Source organism: Halichoerus grypus, chromosome 4, assembly GCF_964656455.1.
Source record: "Halichoerus grypus chromosome 4, mHalGry1.hap1.1, whole genome shotgun sequence".
Classification (NCBI taxonomy): Eukaryota; Metazoa; Chordata; class Mammalia; order Carnivora; family Phocidae; genus Halichoerus; species Halichoerus grypus.
Window position 1 is genome coordinate 94546938 of NC_135715.1, and position 23284 is coordinate 94570221.

Here is a 23284-nt window from a genome sequence, read left to right on the forward strand (position 1 = left end):
GTACATTTGTGTTGGGAGCGGGTTCATGGTTTTCCATGAGACCCCTAAGATAACTTTTCCAGGATCCCAGAGTGAGGTGACTCTCACAAATGAGCAACAAGGTCAAACACTGAGCCTTCTAGTCCCTAGAAGTGAGTCACTAAATCCAGGTCCCCGTACAGGAGGAGATTACACAGAACCTGGCCCTCAGAAGTGCCTCCCAAATGGGGAGAAGGAGTAACAAACATGGCTTCTTGGGGCTCAACTGGAAACAAGGCCGAGCACTGTGCTTTCCCCGTCTTGTGAGGGCAATGATGCTCATCTGTGTGGACCACTGAGCCAGGGACACAGGGGGCAGGAGGGCAGGGCTGGGCCATGAGAAATGCAGGTGAGAGAAAGCCTCCAGTGTGTAGGGAAGCTGTGGGAAGCTGTGATTCAGACTATCTGGAAGGAGTGAAGGGTGCTTGGAAAGCAGGGTGAACAATGGGGTGGGAAGCCATGCCCAGGAAAGGGCGGCTCCTCCCTCTCTCCCCCCACCTTGCCATTCGCCTCCAGCATCTCCTCCAGCCTTGCCTCCTGGCTTCCCGCTCCAAGAGAAAGCTGTTGGAGTCTCTCTTCAAGGTCCTAGCTTCTACTCCGAAAATGAAGAATGGCAGGCAGTAGAGCTTGGTCCAGCCCTACCGTGAGGTGAGGGACAAATGGTTGTTCTTGAACAGCCGAGCAGGACAGAAATGACAGACTTTGGAGCCAGACAGACTGAGATTTGAGGGCTCCTCACTGGGTGACCTTTAGAAAGACTCTTCACTTCTCTGTGCCTCAAGTCATCATCTATAAAATAGGGATAAAAATCGCTCCTTCACGCGGTGTCATCAAGTCTGCACTGGGCAGGGCCTGATGCTTAGCAGGACTCTGTACACAGTAGACACATTAAAGCTCCCACAGCTACTACGTTCCCCCTGGGAGCTTCTGACTTCCTTCCATCTGATGAGTTCCGTGAGTGCCATTTAGATTCATTTATTCATTCAACTCATAAGCCACGAGCCCCAGCTGAATGCCAGGTGCTATACTAGGCCCCAGGAACGTGGTAGAGCAGCAAACGGGCATGGCCCTATCCTTCTGGCGCCCACGGGCATCTCTGGGTCACAGCAGCTTCTGCTTCCAACCAGACACTCCTCGGGAGAGACTCTGGCGCCCTGCCTTCTCAGCCTGCTTGACACACTGGGGCCCGTGGGGTGGGGGACAGCTCGCAAGCATCAGCAGGTTCCCGTGAGTTTTCGCTGATGGCACCTCTCATGAAGGTGCCAGAGATAATCTCCTTGTTATCTGATTCCCTGTGATTCATCCCTGCTGGGTGCTGACAGCCACCCTGGTGTCTCCCTGGCTCTGCGTGGGGCCTGGAACCGCAGTACACCCTGCAACCCAGTGGGAAAAGCCACCACATGCACGTGGGCTGGGAAAACTGGCACAGCTCTAGGGGTCCCTGCCTGTGGAATTGGTCCTGGCTCCAGCTTTGAGCACTGGCAACGGTCGTCCTAAGATGGAGCCAGTGCAGCCGGCCCAGTCTGTCCAGCAGCTGGGGAACAGTGGTGTCTGAGAAGCAGCAATTCCCAGGACAGCAGTTGTGGGGGGGGGAGGGGCCACTAGGGGTCTGCAGGGGACACACCCCCACTGCTCGTAAATAACAACAGCATTGACCATCATTCTTGTCATGGGGCCCATGATCCCTTATCCAAAATTCTGGGAGCCAGATGCATTTGGAAATTCAGAATTTAGGAAGTGGTTTAAGAAGGTAAATGGTATAAATACTAGATTTTTTTTTTTAAGATTTCATTTATTTGTCAGAGAGAGAGAGAGCACAGCAGTGGGAGGGGCAGAGGGGGAGGGAGAGGGAGAAGCAGGCTCCCCACTGAGCAGGGAGCCTGATACGGGACTCGATCCCAGGACCCCGGGTTAATGACCTGAGCTGAAGGCAGACGCCTAATGGACTGAGCCACCCAGGCATCCCAATACTAGGTCTTACCTGGTCCCCAAGGGGTCTGGGGCAGCACCCTGTAAGCAAACACACTAAATGGATGAGTATTCAAAACAAGGCAGAGAAATAAAGAATATAAATGATTTCACATTCATTTAGGAAGGATTTACTGCCAAACAAGTTATGCAAAAACATGGTTTCCTAAGCCCCTTTTGGATTCATGATCACAAAGAAGGGATTGTGGAGAAGTGCTAATTACAAGAACAGTTATAACAACAATCATATTGTCTCTACAATTGTGTTCTTGATCCTATCCAAGGAGGGGAACACCTCTAGAAAATTACATTTGTACTGATCGAACACATGCACTTTAAATAAAAACAGCATTTTGCTAGGTCAAGGCCCTGCCCTCCCATTGCCATACCTAGTATACCTAGCACCCCCAGTATGGAAGTTCTGGACCTGCCCCTGCAGAAATGCCCACGGAAGGCCTGCGTGAGGAGACGCCTAGAAGAACTTCAGGCATCGAGCACCTGCTCCCAGAGGTGAATAGGGACTGCAGGCACTCTCAGGGAAACTTTAAGGACCAGCCTGGTGCTTCTGCCTGAAACAGAGAAAGAAGATGTGTGAGGGCTGTTTCTCCCCAGCTTAAAGTGATTCCAGGAGTATGTGAGTGCGGGAGGTGGAGACATGGCCTCTTGGAGAGGACGTGGGCACAAGGTTGGCTGGAGAGCCTGCAGGAGGCCTCTTGGCTCCAGGGGCAACACCTCGCAGAGCAGCCGGCTGGATGGGCAAACTGCACGTTCTTGTCTGTGTAAGTCCTTTCCATTATCCCTGACCTTGAACAAGGGCATTCAGAGCAGAGGCAGAGTCCCTGCTCCTGCAAGAGCCTCAAAGGGCTGTCAGTGTTCTGGAGGTCTCAGCACTGGCCACCGGTCACAGGGAGGCACTAATGAGGGTGTTATAGGTGCGTCTCAGTCACCTGAGGGCCAGTCCAGAGGCTTAATTATTAACCTGGCTACCAAGAGACATTTACACACTAAAGATGAGGAACTTGTGACAAAAGAGAAGAGGTACGTCTGAGATGCAGGGAGCTGAGAATGGCAGGTCAGCCTACCGTGGAAGTCCTCCACCACTGCCAATCTTGGTATGATGTATCTGGTGCCCATCAGCTCCCCCTCATTCTACTTCAAACTTCCTTCCCAGGCTTCCTGACATGGTCAGCCTCTACCCAGTTCATGCAGGTTTACTGCTTTGGGTTCCAAGAACCTAAAGATTTATATTGCCATGATTGATTTATAATGTCATAAATAATGCACTCTAAGAGTTAATTTCAGAGAGTTGAGATCAAAGGATCACTGAGCGTAAGAGTAATGTTTCTTGACTCCAGAGACAAAGAAACACCCGCTGGGGAATTGTGTCTCCATCAAACCAACTTCACTTCCACTATCTTTAAAAGAAAATCTTCATAGTGAAAAATGAGCTTACATGAAATCCAGCAGTCAGGTGCCTTCCCATGTTTATACCTGTTTACTAGTTGATGACTTCATTTGGGAACTCATTGTGAACTTTTTTTTTTTTCCAATTGAACCTCCCTACTCTAACCTACTAAGGGGCACAAATATTGATTTCAATACTTGCAGTGGACTAGCTTCTGTGTATGTTTGCACTCAGCTTGGAGGCAAGCTGCAGCTGGGCCCAGGGCACATTTCCATCATGCTGTTGGGGGCCCAGAACTCACGTCCAGCCTACTGTGTAGGCTCATCTGCATCACTTCATTAACCTCCCAACAGCGTGATCTCACCTGTTATGCTATTGATTTAAAAAATATTTTTGATCCGGGGCGCCTGGGTGGCTCAGTCGGTTAAGCGTCTGCCTTTGACTCAGGTCATGATCCCGGAGTCCTGGGATTGAGCCCTGCATCAAGCTCCCTGCTCAGTGGAGAGTCTGCTTCTCCCTCTGCCCCTCCCACTGCTTGCGCTCTCTCTCAAATAAATAAGTAAAATCTTAAAATAAATTTTTTTTATCCACTTAGCACCTACGGCAGAGTTTTATTCATATATAATCTAAAATGAAAGTTTCATAAACCAACTCTTACCCTTAATTATGAACGCACTCTGAAATTTTTCTTCTCATATTTCTTTGTTTTTAATGCTGGACATCTTCCACTAAATTGATTTTATAATCCACTAATGGGTTCAGATCTACAGTTTGAAAAACACTGGCCTAGGTGTTCTCACTCACTCTCTTGTGTCTGATTGCCTCCTCCATATGAGGTGAGCTGCTCCTGAACCGCTACTTTCGGTTTTGATCTCTCTCCTGAGCTACAGACTACTCCCCACCTGTCTACTGAGTGTAGACAGAAGAACTCAAGTAGAAACCAACACCTTCTCCCTTCTCCCCACCAAAGTTTCTTTCCCTTGTGTTCCCTGGGTGGGATCATTCTTGATTCAGGGGGTCAAGCCTGGTTGGTGTCTCCTTCTGCCCCCTCCCACTGCCCATATCCAATCAAACATTGAGTCCTGTCCAATATCCTTGCTAAATATCTCTTGAATCCACCCACTCTTTCCAACACCACACTCTGTCCCCTACCTGAGGCCCACCACTGTCCCTGAATTAATTACCCAAGAATCTCGTAATTGTTCTTCTAACTTTCCAGCATGGTCCCCTCCAACCTACTCACCATACCGGGAGAGGAGTTCTTCTCCAGTGTGAATCTGATCAGTTCACTCCTTAGCTTTAAAGCTTTCTCCTGGAACTTGTGGTAGCATGGTTCCCTTTGCCTAGAACCCTCTTCCATCTCCTCACCCCAACCCCACATCTGCCTCTGCTTAGCCCCCACCCAGCCTTCAGGTCTCCACTGAGATCTCACTTGCTGTGGGACCCCCTACTCTGCATAAACAGGGAATGCAGGTGAACTCTGACCCAGTAACCGCTGTCTGTGTTTCTTAAGCATCTTCCCCTCACCTATCCCAGCACTCACCACCCTGTACTATAACTGCATTTTTTTCTTTCTGGAAGCCTCGTAAAGACAGAGACCACGTCCATCTACTTCTCTGCTGTAGCACTGGTGCCTGACCCAGTGCTGGGCAACAAATGTTTGCGGAATGAAAAAATGAATTCTGGTATGTAATCTATCCTTTTCATTCAATACCTTGTAAAACATTCTTCTACTACATCATTTTAAGGAAAGGGTCTAGTGTATTATTGCACAAAGGTACGGCGATTTACTTGTGTCAGGTGTTTAGATAGTTACGTGTTTTTCTGATTATATACATTATGACAGTGAACATCTTTGCACACCTTTCTCAACCCATAATCTTCATTATCTTCTTGGGCTGAAATTCTTAAAAAGTGGGTTGCTAGGTCCCAATTCATGCATGCTTTAACAAGTCTTGTTTTATATTGCCAGACTGCCCTGCAGGAAATCTTGGCTAATTTGCAGTATTACCAACAATATAAAAGAGTGCTCATGCTCCCTCATCTTCAACGACACTGGGTTTCATCTTTCTTTTTTTTTTTTAATCTTGCCCAATCTAAAAGGCAGAAAATAACTCCCTGTTGTTTCATATGAAATACTAGCATTGACAGTTTTATAATATCCTTTCATGTGTTGTTCCTCCTGTGACAGGTTACAGGGTTGCACATGATAACAGCTGTTGTTTATTTTTTTAAAAAGATTTTATTTATTTATTTGACAGAGAGAGAGACAGTGAAAGCAGGAACACAAGCAGGGGGAGTGGGAGAGGGAGAAGCAGGCTTCCCGCTGAGCAGGGAGCCCGACACGCAGCTCGATCCCAGGACCCTGGAATCATGACCTGAGCCAAAGGCAGACGCTTAACGACTGAGCCACCCAGGCGCCCCACAGCTATTGTTTAAAGAGTGTCTACTTGGGGGCACCTGGCTCAGTGGGTTAAGCATCCAACTCTTGGTTTCAGCTCAGGTCATGGTCTCAATGGTCATGGGATTGAGCCCTACATGGGGCTCCATGCTCAGCATGGAGTCGGCTTCAGATTCTCTCTCTCTGCCCCTCTCCCCAACTCGCGTGCGCTCTCTCTCTCAAATAAAAAAATAAATCTTAAACAAAAAGAGTGTTCACTTGTAGGTGCTGTCATACAGAGAAGAGAAAGGACACTGTTGAGAACTTTCCACATGTAGGCATTGTTAGAAAGTTCTATTTACATGACTCCTCCCCAGATCCTCACAAAATTCTGCAAGGTGCATAATATTGCATCTCTTTTACAGGAAAGCTAACTAAATCAACAATAAATTATAAATTAATAGTGACAAATGATTATATATGTGAAAATATTTATTGTGCAATTACTATGTGCCAGTTATAGATGCTTAGTGCTTTCAAAGTTTCATTCAATTCTTGCAACAACCCTATCATATGTGTACATGTATAATTTTTTGACAAAGAGGCCAAGGTAATTCAATGGGGAAAGGATAAGCTTTTCGACACATGTGCTGGACCAAATGGAATCCCGTATGCAAAAAAGTATTTTTCAACTCTTATCTGATGGTATAAACAAGATTTAACTTGTAATGAATCATAGACCTAAATGTAATAGCTAAAACTATGACAGTTACAGAAGAAAATATGACAATAAACTCTGTGGTCGTGGGGTAGGCAAGAATTTCTTAGATAAAACACAAACTACATAAACTATAGAAGAAAGAGAGTAACAAATTGGACTTGAGCAGAATAAAAAATCAATCTATGCTCTTCAAAGACACTATTAAGAAAATGAAAAGACAAGCCACAGCCTGGAAGAAAATATTCTCAAAGTACATATTGATAAAAGACTTATATCTTGAATACATAAAGAATTCTTACAACTTTATGAGAAGACAACTCAATTTTTAAAAGAGTAAAAGATGTGAACAGCACTTAAGTCAAGAAGATACCCAAATGGTCTATAGGCCTAAGACAAGATAATTAAAGCCAAAATGAGATACCACTATACATTTCTACAATTGGCTAAATTTAAAAGATTGACAATACCAAGTGTAGGTGAGGACACGGAGGAACTGAAACTTTCATACATTGCTGGTGGGAAAGCAAAATGGTACAACTACCTTGGGAAACAATTTGGCAATTTCCTATAAAGTTACATTATACTTACCATGTGACCCAATAACCCTACTTGTAGGTATTTATCCCAAAGAAACTAAAACACATTTCTATGCAAAGAACTGTAGCAAATATTAATAGCAGCTTTATTAACGAGAGTCCCCATATAGGAAAAAAAAAATCCCAAATATCTATCAAGAGGTAAATGGGAAAATAAAATGTGGTCTATCACAATGAAATATGGATCACTCTGTAAATAAAAAGAATTGAACTATGCACATATGTAATAACACAGATGAACCTCAAAATAATTATGCTGAGTGAAAGAAATGAGACACAAAAGACAATAGAACGTCTGGTTCCATTTATAGGAAATTCTAGACAAGGCAAAATTAGAGTGACAGAAATCAGATGGGTGGTTGCCAGGGCTGAGAATGGGAAAGTGATTGCAGAGGGACATGGGGAACTTTTGGGAAGTGAAGGAACTGTTGTTTTATATCTTGATGTTAGTGGTGGGTACACAACCATGGACATTTGTCAAAACTCATCATGTTGTACAGTTAAAATTTGTGGGTTTGACTGCATGTAAATTGGACCTCAATAACGCTGATTTTAAAAAGAAAGAAAAAAAGAACATTCAATGCCTACTGTAATGCAGAAATTTGACTTCTGGTTTCATACCAACCTTAGGGTGCACACAGATGCACTAAAAGGCCTGCCCAATGATGTTCATAGCTGTCTTATTTGTAATAGCCCCAAACTGGAAACACTCAAAACGTCCACCAGTGGTAAAATGATTTGTGGTATATCATACAATGTGTTCTTACACAGCTGTTGGAATAAGCAAATTACAGCCACATGTAATATCCCAGACGACTCTCACAGAGGTAACGTTGTGCTAAAGAAGCTATATGCAAAAAAAAAAAAACCAAAAAACCACACATGTGATATAATTCAATTTACAGGAATTTCAGAATGAGGCCAAACATATCTGTGGTGACTAAAGTCAGAATGTGGCCGCCTCTGTAGGGGAACGTGACTTTGAGGAGCATGAAGGAGTCCTCTGGGGGTGGGAAATGTTGAATGATGAGCAGTGGGTGGGGGTTGCACAGGTGTATACAGATGGAAATGTTTAGGAAGCTGGACACTCCAGATTCATAAACTTACTGAATTTAAGTTATACTTCAATTAAAAAAATGTAAAGACATACCTTAAAAATATTAAATGCCAGTTCATTCCAATGCTTTGTTTTTAGACTTGGCAGACATACAGACCAGCTAGGTTGTGGTTCTTAACTGTTGTCAATGAAAACATGGAAATTGGTAGTATATACAATGAACATGCTGAGCCTCCTTATGAGTGAAGACTTGTCTGAGAATTATCTTGATGGTTTGGAAGATTACTGTACGTGCAATCACTGTGTTTGCATTGAATGTGCTAATCAGAAGTATTTTTTATCTGTTTATCGGATCAGATTTCCCAACCACTGCTTCAAGGGGCCCTGGAGCCTTGTGAAGACCTGATTGTTGGCTCCCTGAGAACCTGTTAAGAAGAGCTGTGAGCAAATATCTGAGCAGCAGGAGGCGTGGTGTGAACTTCAGAGACCCCCTCTGCTGCTGTCCTGTCACTCTGATGGATCTGCAAGCTTGCTGTCGTCAGGAGCCCTCTTTACGGTCTTTCTGTCCATTAAAGTCTTCTTCTTTTTTTTTTTTTAAGATTTTATTTTTAAGTAAACTCTACCTCCAACGTGGGGCTTGAATTCACAACCGTGATATGAAGAGTTGCAGTCTCTACTGACTGAGTCATCCAGGTGCCCCTGTCCATGAAAATCTTTATCACAAGTGGGTGGGTTGTGAGTCCAGAGCTCATGAGCTAATCACAGTATCACTGGATGGACACCAGGTACTGGGCCAGGAATGTTACATGCATTATCTAATTTAACCCCCACAGTGACATTGTCTGGGAGAAGTAATAAGTATCCTTCCTTAGAAATGAGACAACGGTGCCTCAGAAAAGTTAAGTGACTTGCCCAAGGTCACAGAGCTAGACAGTGGAAGAGCTGGGACTCAGACTCAAGCCTTCTGACATATATGGGTTTGACTCATCTAAATCCTAAACCAATCCCTCTCCTCAACGTTATTCCCTTGGTGCACAGCCCCAGCTCCTCCTATGCTCACATGTTCGTTTGGGTGGCTGGTCATTGAGTCTTGAGACCTTCTCCTCAGGCCCATGGCTGACACCCTGCCATCAAGAGCAATCAAAGCACCTGTCTACAAGGGATAAATGTCTGGGAGAAAGGCCTCCCCAAAACAGATTAATGGTGCAGTCTAGCTGTTTAGAGCAAGGACTTCTCGGTAAAAATGGCCCTGGGTCACAACGGTGGCTCTTCCATGGAAGTAGCTGTTTGACCTGGGGAAAGTCACCTAACCCCTTTGAACTTCATTTGTTTCCTCTTCTGTAAAACAAAGATATTAGGAGACATATCATATGTTCGTAGATAGGAAAACTCAGTAATTTGAACATGCCGATTTTTCCTAAGCCAATCTATGCATTCAGTTCTCAGGAGGACTGTTCTTCATAAAACTTTTTTTTTTTAAAGATTTTATTTATTTATTTGACAGATAGAGACACAGCGAGAGAGGGAACACAAGCAGGGGGAGTGGGAGAGGGAGAAGCAGGCATCCCTCTGAGCAGGGAGCCCGATGCGGGGCTCGATCCCAGGACCCTGAGATCATGACCTGAGCCGAAGGCAGACACTTAACGACTGAGCCACCCAGGCGCCCCTCATAAAACTTGACAATATGATGTTAAAGAATACTTGGAAGTCCAAAGGATTAAAAATAGTCAAGACATTCCTGAAGGCAGAATAGGTTGGGAGTAATTTGATACCAAGACTTATCATAATATTATAGATTACATGACAAATAAAACAAATGAGACACATCACTAGACTCACCCCTGAATGGAACGGTAACACGAGATGGGGACATCGCAGACAGCAGGGGCCAGGCACTGGGGTCGGGACTCCTGGTTATCCAAAGAGAAAACAATAAAATTGAATCTTTTCCTCCTCCATATATTCTAGACTTTGTGTAACTTCCAGATGTACTGAGCACTTACAGGTGAAAGGCACAACTTCAAAACTTTTCAAAGAAAATACAGGAAGTATCTCTCTGCCTGAGTGCAAGAGAACTTCTTCACCAAGACCAAAGAAAAGCGCTGACTACCAAAAGGAAAGAGTAAGAAACCAGATTACATTGCAGTGAAGAACTCTCTTCGTCAAAGACACCAAAAAGGAAGTGAAAAGACAAGCCATAAACTAGGAGAAGATGTTTGGAACATCTGTAACTGGTAAAAGATTAGTATCCAGGCTATATAAAAAGCTCTTGCTAATACATTAAAAAAAAAAAAAGACAACACAACAGAAAATGAGCAAAAGGCATGAATAGGCATTTCTCAGAAGAGAGACCACAATAAACAAGTGCATTAGAATTAGGGAAACACAAAATAAGAACGTAGTGAGGTGCCACTTTAGAAAATATGCTAAACTCTGGACAAGATATCAATGAATAGAAACGTGTATGTTAATTTGTTTCTGATGGGTGTTTGTTTGATTCAGTCTCTTAGAAAAACAGTTGAGCCTTTGGATATGTGTGGTGTAGCATTCTGTTTCTAAGTATATATGCTAGAGCTGGGTCAGCAAACTGTGGCTTATGGGCCATTTTGGCTCTGTTTTGTTTTTGCTAAATCAAATCTCATTGTTGGAACCCCACCAACTCACCTGTTCACATCTCACCTGTGGCTGTTCTTATTCTAAGACAACAGAGCTGAGGAACTGCAACAGAGACCATAAGGCCCACAAAGCCTAAATATTTCCTAAATGGCCTTTTATAAAGTTTGCCAACCCTGATCTAGAGACATTTTTAAAGCCTTATTTTGTTTTGGTCTATCACTTTTTTTTAAGCCACAACATTTTTAATAGGCTTTATTTCTTAGAATGGTTTTAAATTTACAGGGAAATTTAAAAAAAACAACAACAGTACGGAGCGTTCCCACATGCCCCTTCACCTAGTTTCCCCTATTATTAACATCTGACATTAGCCTGGTACATTTGTTACATAGTCATATATTGTTACAAACTACAGTCTGTGGTTTATTCACGTTTTCTTAGCTTTTATCCATTGTCTTCTTCTGTTTCAGGATCTCATTTGGGATGCCACACCACATTCACTTGTCATAGCTCCTTCAGCTCCTCTGGGCTGTAGCAGTTTCTCAGACTTTCCTTGTTTTTGATGACCTTGACAGTTCTAAGGAGTACCAATCAAATATTTTGTAGGATGTCCCTCAGGAGGAATTTATTTGATGTATTTCTCATGACTAGACTGGGTTTATGGGCTTTAGGGAAGAAGACCAGAGAGGTAAAGGGCCATTTTCGTCATTTTATCAAGGGTACATACTAACGTGATTTACCTCTGCTGATACTGACCTTGATCACCTAGCTGAGGGAGTGTTTTTCAGGCTTTGCCACTGTCAAGTGATTCTTCCCCTTACCCCCCACCCCTGTGAGCTGCACTCTTTGGAAGGAGGTCACTGAACAGAGCCTACACTTACAGGGTGAGGATGTATGATTTTATTCCTTGAGGGTGAAATATGGATAGAAATTATTTGGAATTTTTCTGCAAGGGAGATTTGCCTCATTTCTCCTATTCATGTATTTATTCAATCATTTGTATCAGTATGGACTCATCAGTATTTATTTTGTACTTTGGGTTCAGGATCCAATACTACCTTATTTTGTGACTTAAATTGTTCCAGATTTACCACTGGGGGTTCTTTCCGTTGGCTCCTGGATCCCTTTGACAGACCTCTATCAATGCAGGTTTTTTAAATTCTTTGAGCACTTCATTACTTTCTAGCACCAAAAGACTCCAGGCTCATCTTGTATATGTCTTGCCGGGTTCCAGAATCAGCCATTTCTCCAAGGAGTCCTGGTTCCTTAATAGGAGAATGGTATTAGGACCCTAGATGTGGGTGCCAGTGTGCTCATTGTTATTGGGGGTATCACTGCTTCTGGGCTTTCTCAGCTGATGGAACAGGAAACATGTCTGTGTGTACTAACCCATATATAGACACATCCCTATATGTCTTTCTATATATCACCATCTGAATTTATATTAAGCTAAACATGAGATCATACCAGTGTCTCCAAGTCTGACCCATTATCACTTGGATCATTCTGGCTTCCTCCCCTTGATTATCTGTAAATTCCCACTCCAACAATGAGACACTAGTCTCCCACCCACTGCCATCCATTTATTCCATTGTTCGATTCCAGCATACGTGTTTAGCACTATCAGAATAATTATCGCGTGAAACAACTTTACTAACCAGAGTATGGTGCTTTCGTGCACTTCCCTTTGCCCTTAGTCTTAACTTATTTCCAAAGTTGCTTGAGTTGGCACCTTTCCTCCATCCCCTACTGGGGGGTTGTTCATTCATTTGCAAAACACTTAAATTCTCTCCTCACCATCAGCTTCCTTCACAGGATCCTCTGTCCTCCTAAATATTTTTTGTTTGTTTGTTTATAGGGGCAGAGGGAGAGGAAGAGAGAGGGAATCTTAAGCAGGCTCCCTGCCTAGCAGGGAGCCCAACACGGGGCTCGATCTCACTACCCTAAGATCATGACCCAAGCTGAAATCAAGAATCGGACACTTAACCGATTGAGCCACCCAGGCGCCTCCATCCTTCTAAATGATTTTTTAAACACAACATATATTAAGGTTCATTCTTTGTGCTGTGAAGTTCTGTGGATTTGATAGATGCATAATGTGTATCCATCACAGTATCCCACTTTGAGGCGGTGAAACTCATTAGTAATAGTTCTGCCGCGTACTCAAAAATAGTTTCACCACTCTAAAAAATACCCTCTCCACTTCACCTCTCCCCTCCCTGATCTTTTTATGGTCTTTTTGAGACATTGTTACATATGTATAGGAGAGACATGAATGAGAATGCTCTCAGAAAGAACTAGAAGCAACCCAAATGTCCACTGACAGGAGGATGGATAAGTAAGTTGAAGTATACTCCAATAATGAAGTCTCATACAACTGTGACCATGACACTAATCCTGTTACAGGTAACAGGGGTGAATCTTGGACAAGTAGTAGAACGTGAACAAACAAGTCCCATAGGACCTCAAATGCCAGCAAAATGAAACAATATAAAATAATAACCAGTTTTTAAGAAAACAAACGAAAAACAGAGAATTGGGGATAATAATTACTGGGGGCAGAAGCAGAGGAACGAGATGGGGGAGGGGGACAAAGGCATAGAAGAAAGTCAGCAGTGATGCCTAGTTCTCAGGGGTAGTTCATAGCTATTCATCATAGTATTATGATTTTAAATTTGCACATTTGCGTACACGCATATAGTATATTATTATAATATTAATAAACATTTTTAAACTGACATGATAATACCTAATTCGTGGCATGCTGTGAGGATTCAAAGAGAGAGTATCTGTGAAGAACTCATTTCCACAAATGATAACAGTTGTGCTTACGATGAGCATTCTCACCTCCTCAGAAATCACTGTCAGTCACGTCAGCTCCCTGTTTGGGTCACCCCCCTGACCTTGAGTTAGGCCCAAGCCTGCGCCTTTCTTGTAGGTCCCCAGCAGTGAGGCACTCGGTGCCTTTCCCCTGATATCTCAAAATCCATCCTGAGACTCACGGATTTGGGGAGCCAGAAGTGAGTTTAGAGGTCATCCGCTATCACCTTTTATTTTGCACTTGAGGGAAAAGGGGACTGAGAGGTTGAATGGCCTTCCTAAGACTATTCGAATCTTTTGTGAAGTAGCCAGCCGTGGATGTCCACCTTCCAGCTGAGCATCCCTCTGTTAAGAAGGCAACCCCCCAGTGAGTTAGTACTTCAGACCCAATATTGCAGATGTGGCCAAGCTGAAAGGAGGTGGAGAGTAAAAAGAGGACAGATTAAGGGGGAAAGATATCCATCTCCAAGTTTAGGATTTCTGATTTATTGGCTCATTCCGTGTGGGTCACTACGGAAGGGGACTGGGGACTTGCACGTAGCCTGTGGCTGGTGTAGTACCCATATGTGGCCACATGATGTCGCCAGAAGCCAGTATTTATAGACAAGCCACTAGGGCTCCCACCCGCGCCTGCCCTTCAGTTCCTATCAGCAGAAAGGATTTTGCTGAGGCTCTGAGCCGCCTCCATTCACTTTGCTAACAAAAGAAACTAACAAGCAAGTCCTCAAAATAGTTTCAGAAGGGAAAGGATTACCTAGACCAGTACCGTCTGATAGAAATAAAATGCGAGCCCTATATGCCAGTTGAGTGTATCATTTTAAATGTTTTAATAGCCACATTAAAAGAAAATAAAAAGAAACAAATGATATGAATTGTAATAATATTTTATTTAGCCCAATATTCAAAATAGTACTATGTCAACACATAATCAATATTTTAGAAGTTAATGAGATACTTTATATTCTTTTTGTCATGCTAAGTCTTTGAGACCTGGTGTGTGTCTTACTTTGACAGCACATCTCAGGTCGGACCAGCCATATTTCCAGAGCTCAGTGGTACTACTGGGCAGAGCCGACACAAAGTCACGTGCGCCAGCTCTGAGAAGCACTTTACATATAATGAAGGGATGTTGGGACCAAGGAGAATTCACCCCAAGTGCGAGGATGATTTATCAGCTAGCACTGAGACAGCCTGGACTCGCCCAGAATTTTTGCCACCTGCCGGATAATGCCTGAAATTCCATCATGTGCTCCCTTTAAGCTTCATATCCTTTAAACCCTAAATGTGACACACTCTTCTCCTTTTTCACTCACAGGCCAGAGACCTGGGATATGAGTTTACAGAAGGATGTGGGCCACACGATCCTCCCTCCATGGGAAAGACTAAAAGAACAGAGGAAAAGTTTCTCTGGCCCACCAGAGATTTGTCATAACAAAGAGAGTTCAAAGCCTTGTAACCCTCTCCCACCTCCCCACCCCCATTAGCCGCTGTGACTCCACACTGAGAATGTTCGGGGGACAGCTGAATTTGCCAGGCTTCCCATCAAACTAGCTTCCCTGGGAGACGTGCAGGAGGAAGGCTAGCCTGCTTTCTTTCCAAGCCCTGGTCTTGCACCACCCTGGACCCTCACACCGGGCCAGGGCATCTCATCTAGACATGCTGGGGCACTGTCCACCGGACAGAATGTCTTCAGGAGCTTTTGCCCCACCCCCACTCCCACCCCAGGCCCTGCAGGCTTGGGGAGCATTTCAGTTTGGTGGGTCAGACTTTTGACCCACTCTACTCTGTGGACTCCTGTCCATAGGAGGGGGAAGGTAAACCCAAACTCCCAGGCTATTGTGGGACCTGCTAACATGCTATTATCTGGAGAAAATGCTGAACATTTCAAATCTCAGAGCCAAACAGCCTACAGTGTGGAAACATCTGAATTTCTGGAGGGACTGGTTTTCAATGTCTGGCACTGTGTTGACAGCCCATGAGGAGGTGGGGGAGAAGGGCTTGCCGCCTCAGAAGAGAAGCCCCGTTTCCTGAATGGCCTGCTCAGGGCAGAGTGTTTTTAAAGTTAACCAAAATTATTAACTAAAATGCATGGGGACCCACAGCTCACAGCAAGCACAGCACCAGCATAGAGTTCCAGATGTCAGATAAAGACTGGGAGTCCTGTGTGTGTGTGTGTGTGTGTGTGTGTGTGTGTGTGTGTGTGTTGAAAAGCACCAATAAAGCTGGCCAAGCTACATGCTCTGGGTAGCCTCGTCTCTCGCTACAGAGCCCCATCCTCTCCTTGCTTCTTCCCCGTAATCTAGAGCCAGGGCCCCCCTCAGTCTCCTGGGCTCCACCCCACACTCCCCGACCACCAACCAAGGGGAGCCCAAATGCCAAAAAGTGAAACACACATGTTTGCTATGAAATTCCTGGAGGACAGAATGTTTTCGGTGAACAATATCTTCATAAAAACACACAGGCTGACTCCACAGCTGTTGTAAAAACTTATCTGCAACATCGAGTGTGTCTCCCGTAGTGATTTATCTGATTTGAAAACAGATTCTTCATGAGGCAGCAGGAGTCTCGGGCGGGGCTGAGCATACCAACAACAACAAAACAAACTTGTTAAAAAGTTACAAAAGTGGGGCGCCTGGGTGGCTCAGATGGTTAAGCGTCTGCCTTCGGCTCAGGTCATGATCTCAGGGTCCTGGGATCGAGTCCCGCATCGGGCTCCCTGCTCCCTGGGAGCCTGCTTCTCCCTCTGCCTCTCTCTCTATCTCTCTCTCTGACTCTCATGAATAAATAAATAAAATCTTTAAAAAAAAAAAAAAAAAAAAGTTACAAAAGTGATGGTATGCTTCTTAACTCTGCCCTTCTCCCGAAAGGTTCTCAGACGCCAAAGATCCCACTCCTGGGCAGGGATTACTGGGGTGCCACCTCAACCCAGAAAACAAGCCAGGGGCTAGGGAAGGAGCACTGCTGTTCATGTCCCACTGTCTTGGGCAGTAACTGTACCATCTCGCCTAGAAAGTGCCCGGATGCCTTGGAGGTTGCCTGAGAACCTGGGGGTGTCAGTGGGAGAATCCTATTTTTGAATTGCAGGAACTGTCCATTCCTAAGGTCACATTTGGGAACCGAGAGGGATTCTGCATGCAAAGTTTCCTCCTTATCCAAAGAAGTGGCCGGCAGTCTGCAGGGCAGACGGAGCACTGGCCTGAGGTCAGTCGGCCTGCCCTGAACTGCGTGCCCCATGCGTCACCATTTCTCAGCTAGAATATGTGTGAGGAGGCTGGGCCGGGGCCACCAAGCTTCTCATTACAAAGAAGAAATAAAAAAGGGAAGTCTGGATTTGGACAGGAAAGAGCGAAATGCAAACTACAAAATTTCTTTTGACTGTGCATATGTGTGTGTGTGTGTGTGTGTGTGTGTGTTTCTATAGGATACGTTCAAAGGGTTACTTTTAAAGGTAAGGTGTTCTTGAGTTACTGAAGCCTAACTTAAAACAAAGCATTTTGTTTTTAAATGTAGACAAGATGGGGCGCCTGGGTGGCTCAGTCAGTTAAGCGTCTGACTCGATTTCGGCTCAGGTCCTGATCTCAGGGGCGTGAGATCGAGCCCCGTGTTAGGTTCACATGCTGGGCGTGGAGGCTGCTTAAGGTTCTCTCTCTCCCACTCTCTCTGCCCCTGCGCCCCTCTCTAAAAAAATGTAGACAAGAATTTGCTTCTTTTGAATAATAAATTTAAAAAGTCAGCCATACACTTCCCAAATGGGCAGGGGTATGTCATCACATAGCAGTAAAAGCTGAACCTCACACTAAATTGAGGAAGACCAAAAAAAGGCAGCTAGTGGAACCCAAATTTGTAACTACTCTCCCAGTCACGAAGAAATGAAATTAGGGCAAGTTCAAGGGTGAGGAGTGTCATTAAAGTATCTAGGTGATTGTACAAAACCCCTAAAAGACCCAGTGATTTCTGGGGTGGAAATTCCCAAAAGCCTCCATCGTGACTCACTATAATTTGCTGCCTTCAAAGCCCGCACTGGTTTTGGCAGACATCAGGGCCCTAGAGCTCCAGGCCAGTGGTAGTGGTATCGGGAAGCTTCCGTTGGGAGAAAATGGGGGTGAGGGTTGGGTGGTGGCAAAATTGCCTTATAAGGAAACTGTAAATCCTGGGAAGGCCTGGTGTTTCATCAAACTAGAAAAATGTTGAAGGGAAGATTCAAGAGCTCCATGCCCCTCCCACCCAGAGTTCAGAGAAAGAGGAGAGTGAGAGATGCATGTCCCTAAGAGAACATTCTTCTCTTTCAATCTACCTAAAGGCTCCGCAGCGATGTCTTCACCAAGCTCTGGAAAACAGAAGGTGCCCAGCTCACAAAGGTCAGACCTTGACATGAATGCACGGTGGAGCCTGTCAGAGCCTCCTGGGGGTGGCCACTCCCCGGGAATCTCAAATTCCCCACTTTACAGGCGATGATGGGGGCTCCCCTGTCAGAGAGCGCAGTAACTTAAGGACTCCCGCCGCCAAGTTAACCCTGGTTTGCCTCCTAGGTGATGGGGGCGAGACCTGGAGCTCCCATCTTCCACCTGGCCATTCTGAGCTGGGCTCCACCACAGAAAGAATGGGCGTTCCCTGGGATTCTCCTAGACATGCACATTTGGGCTCAGAGCTGGGCTGTCTGGGATGTGCTTCCTGGCACATAATTACCACCATCAAGATTATTATTAGCATTAGGCATTTACATGACACTTAATATTTTCAAAGCATTGTACTGCCATTTAATTAGTTTTTCCTTGCAACATTCCTGTCGAGTCCACACTTGATAGCTGGGAGACTGACAGGGGGAAAAGAGAAATGCTAAAGGTTGATGAAGAAGAGGGGATGCTGCATAGTCGCTTGGCTTTTATTCTCTCTGGTGACCCAGCCAAGATCACCACCCCCTGCTCCCTGCAAATTCTGCACCCCCAGTCCCCAGGGCCCCACTAACAAGGTACCTGGAACCTCCAGGAGTGTGGTGGGGATGGAATCTCTTGTATTTTGACTCAAGGTCCGGACACCTTTCAAAAAAAAAAAAAAAAAAAAAAAAAGCCTGTGTCAAGTTCAAGTTCACTCTTATTCAAAACTGCTGACACCCTTAAGTTTCATTCCAAACCTCTCCATTAAAGTAACTATAAAATCCCAAGGTGGTGAGTCCCAAACCTAAGGCAGCTCTGATAGGAAGCCTTTTAGTATTTGACAAATCCTAATTCTAATTCAGTCTGTGAAAACGGAGGAGTGGTGCAGGCTAGCAAAGTCTGCATCTTGTCGGCATGGAGGCTTCTTTCCTGGCCATGAGAGCCCCAGGGCTTATTGTCTACTTCCGAGAAAATAAGACTTTTTTTTTGGTACAAGGCCTCTGGTTCTGCTCCCCTGGTTAAAGGTGAAAGCTCAGGGGAGGTGAAAGCGGGGTAGATGCAGCCAAGGCCAAGTGAGGAAGGAGGACTGAAATCTCTGGCGGTTAGCTGTGGTTCCCACCACCCTAGGGGTAACGCTAGCCCCTCTCTGCACACCTGTGCTTTCTTAAACCAAGCCAGGCACCTCCATTCTCTAGTCCGGGAAGTCCTTCCGCCAGGCTGGGGATGGGGGTGCCGCTGCTGGCTTCTGGGGGGCCAGTGATGTTTCCAGAAGTTGGCCAGCCGGTGACCTGGGGTCAAGACTGGGGTGGAGAGATTTATGTCTCCTGGGAATGCTGGTCCTAGGTCCCCTCCTTCCTTCCTTGTCCCCACTCCCATCCTGGTCAAAGGTGCTCCACACGACTTAGTGTCGACCCATGGATGGACTGCCAGGACCTGGGAGTAAAGCGATCTGGAGGGGTGACCGCCTCAGCATGGTTGGGGAGCCCTGGGTTCTCGAGGTTTTGCCACAGGCCTCAACTGTCCCTGGGGTCCCTCTCTTATCCTTGCCAAGACAGTGGAAGCGCTAGTCTGGGGAAGCTCAGAGACTTGTCGTCTTTGTGGGACCAGAGTTCCATGCACATCCCAATCAGGTCCTCGCCTGCTGCCCAGGAGCAAGTCTGAAAAAGTCTGGGCTTTGGCGACCCCCTAGTAGACACCTAGACCAGCCACTGAGCCTGGAAGCCGGCTCCTGGAGGCAGGAGCTGGGGCCTGCGGGCCTGCCCAGACCAGCATTTCTGTCCCCGTCGCCTGGTGCAGACAACCAAGGCCGAGTCGATGCTCAGCGCTTTCTGCGCTCCCTGAGCTTGGGAGCACGTAGAAAGAACACAGACAATACCAGCCAGGAGAGGCTGAGGCCTCCGCACTGCTCTCGGGCGGGGCCCTTCACTGCGACGGAAGCCGAAGGTCGTCTCCCCACAGCGGGCCAAGGCTTCGGGATTCCAGTTCTCGGTCCAGGACTGGGGCCGGCGTGCAAGGCATGGGCTGGGGGCTCACTGGACGGACCCCGCAGCCAAACTCGCGGGGCTGGCGAGAACGCGGCTGACTTCAGGGCTTGGGATCCCTGAGGCCTTGCGTCTGTGCGAGGGAAATTAGAATCCTCGTCCTCCTTGGGGCCTGGGGGGCAACTTCGAGAAGCCCCTGAGCCGACTGGTCCCCACCTCTCCTCTAGAGCTGGGGACAGATTGGGTTCTCCAGTTCCGGCTTGCTAGGGACATGCCCTTGAGGATTCAGGGAAGGGATCTTTCTTGGGATAGTCGTAAACTATAGTTTATGACTATCTGTGCCTCAGTTTCCTCCTTTGTAAGCTGGAGACGGTGATATTACATACCCCAATAGATTACAGTAAAGATTGAATGAGCTAACCCAGATGGAGAGCTGAGAGCCATGCCCAGAGCAAGCACCCGATAAATACTGGTTATCTACTCTATCTTCTTTCCCTTGCCTTTTGGAGGAAGGGCTCGCTTGCGCTCGCTTGCTCTCTCCCTCCCTCTTCTCTCTCTCTATCCCTAACTTTCCCCTCTCCCTCCCTTTCCCCATCTCTCTCCCCTAGTCTCTTTCTCTCTTCCCTACCACTCTCCCCTTTGTAGACCCACAAGGTCTGAGTGAAATGTGAGAAATGTTTTAAATAAATCCGATCGTTTTCCTATGTGAGTCCCCCCACTGAAGTTGGTCGGAGCAGAGCAAATTGTAGCTGGCATTAGTGGGCTCCAGCCCCGGCCACTTTGCAGTTGGCTCTGGAAGGTTCCCACCTCTTGGTCAGCTCCTGGGAACGCATTCGCCCCGGGGGGGGGGGTCTTGACCTTGATTCCTGAAGTCAGGGTTCCAGTGGCCCGCCTGGGAGAGTCACAACGACTGTCAGGATAGATAGAGTCCCTGCTGTTTCCTTGTCTGGCCGGTGACAATGTCCACGCGCCCACCATGCTCAGCCCACAGCTTCCACGCCGGGCTCGCCACAGATCCCAGGGTGCCGACTGTGCTAGGCCCAGGCCTGCAGCTCCCGATTTCCCAGGCCGACCTGGTTTCGTGGGGAGGCGGTTGACCGCAGGACCGCTACACCGACGCCAGAAGGCATGAAGTTCGGAATTCCAGGAGTCAAGGCTGAGGGGCTGGGAAAGCGCCATCACAAGCTGTGTGAGTCCTGCGGCGCCAGGAACCAGAATCGCCGAACCCCTGGCCACCGGTGGGACTGGAACTCCAGAGAGGCGGTGAAAAATCCTGAACCACACAGACCATCGGGACGTCAGGGCCAGGCCACCAACTAAGGCTTCAGGCCTCGGTTTGCATTCAGAATGCCGGTCACAGGACAAATGATCAGACCTCCCGACCTCGATTTTTCCATCTCTAAATAGGAACACTAACCCCAAGCCTGAATCCCACTTGTGCGCGGGTTGTCAAGACGCTGAAATTCACCACCTCCGAGGAGGAGCCGGCGCTCCCAGAACGATTCCTGGACTCACAGACGGAAAGACCAGAAACGTCCTCTCCATTCGGAAAGCAAAGGGTCCAGGGTTCAAAGTGGCAGCTCCTCTGATTGTCGCCAGGGGAGTTTCTTATTCCCAGGGGAAGGGATGCGGGACCTCCGCTCAGCTGCGGAGCTGCTTCGGGAGCCGAAGACTAGGTTAGCGGACCCGTCTGCTGCTCCGTCAGGCGCGGACCGGTTGGGGCTGCCCAACCCGCCTAAGTCGGCCCGGCTGCCCCACGCTTGGGGGCCAGGCCTTGCGGAAAGGACCGAGCGCACGGAACCCGCGCTTTCCTCCAGCTGCGCAAACATGGAACTCCAAGCGGAAGTTATGCGCGATCTCCCGGTAACTCAAGCAAAAGATTGCCGCCTGCCCTCCTCCGGTTTCCGCGCTTTATTAATTTCATGGAGAGTTCAAGGGGAAGTGGTTTGAGGTTTGAGCGATTGGTCTTAACTTTTGCCTTTTCGGCTCTCTGGACACTGTCCGTGCGGGAGCCTCTGATTAGGGGCCAGTCCAGTCCCGGGGGTGGAGGTGGACTCAGGGTGTCCGTGGCCTCAGCTTTGTTTCTGGCCTCGGTTCTTCTTCGGTCCTCTCTTTAACACTGACCCAAATCTGGGGCCTTGGTCTTCTCGCCTAAGCCTTCCACATTAGCATCCATTATGTTCTCACTGGCCCCATGACACAGGTCCTCCTCACAGGTCCACCTCATGGGTCCTCCCCAGCGTGTTCACACTGCAGAGTGAACAAAGTTTTCTTGTTTTGTTGATTCTTTTTTAAAAAAGATTTTAATAAAATGGGCACTTACCAAGATAATTCTGGCCAAGAAACATCCTCACCCCCATCCAATGAAATCCTTGGACAACGGAGAAAACAGTGATATAATCAAAGCAACTATACATTAAATACGTATAAGAGATTAGGCTATAAATTGCATATAAAGGTCCAGGATCTATTTAAAGCTAGAAATAGAAAGAAGATAAGACACAGGTATCTACATTTACGGCTGAGATTCAATGCTAGATTCAAGGTCAGAGTAGAGAGGGGATCAATCTAATCTAATTCCCTCAGATTAGAAGAAAGAAACAGGCTCAGAGAGAACCAGGGGCCTGCTCAAGGTCACATGGCAGACAGAGGGGGCGAAGGAACCCAGTCCCTGACTCTCAACGCAGCACCCATTCCACTGTGTCTCAGGCATTTTCTGCTTTCCGAATCACAGAGCAAAGAGCCCCCCGTGGGTTTTTTTCTCTCTAGCTTTGACTCTCATGAGGCGAGGAGATCCCAAGAAAGATCCCTTCCCGGAATCCCGTTGTCTTTCCTCGGTCCGGCGTTGGCTGACTTCAGGAAGGAGGCCAAATTTCTCCCCCTGCGATCCAGGGACTTCAATCACAAACCTCTCCCTTGAGCACCATACGGGTGCAGTTCTCCAAAATCACCGACAGGTGGCGCGTTCCTCACAGGAAAACCGGCCGGGAATTCGCCAGCGCCTCTTCGACCCTGCTCCTAGCCCTAACCGCTGGCCTAGGGTTCCTCCCCCGAGAAAGGGGACAGCAAGGGGTGTAGCGAGGGGAGCTCAGGCTGGGTGCTGAGTGGTTTGAAAACAAAATCCCTATAAACCCTATTCTAGCCTTTATAGGGTTTATAGGGATTTTGTTTCAGAGAGGCCTCACGCCCTAAGGAGTGAATGAGCATTGGGTGCGGAGGGCGGGGCTCTGCCCGCTCGGCCAGAGAAAACACGAGGACCCACTAGGGTCACCCCTAGGGGGCATTATCTTCCCTAAACAAACTCGTGCATGCACCCGCTCATTCATGCACACTCAGCTGCCGCCTTTCTCA

At 46.8% G+C, this 23284-nt stretch overlaps 1 long non-coding RNA gene across 1 annotated transcript; it reads right to left on the bottom strand.

The window, feature by feature from the left end:
• Positions 1 to 2112: 2112 nt before the first annotated feature.
• Positions 2113 to 20778, bottom strand: LOC144381494 (uncharacterized). Its single transcript, XR_013446745.1, has 4 exons — positions 20741 to 20778; positions 18552 to 18614; positions 9985 to 10055; positions 2113 to 2555 (listed from the first exon to the last, which is right to left on the bottom strand). It is a non-coding gene; the product is annotated as an uncharacterized LOC144381494 (long non-coding RNA).
• Positions 20779 to 23284: the final 2506 nt, after the last annotated feature.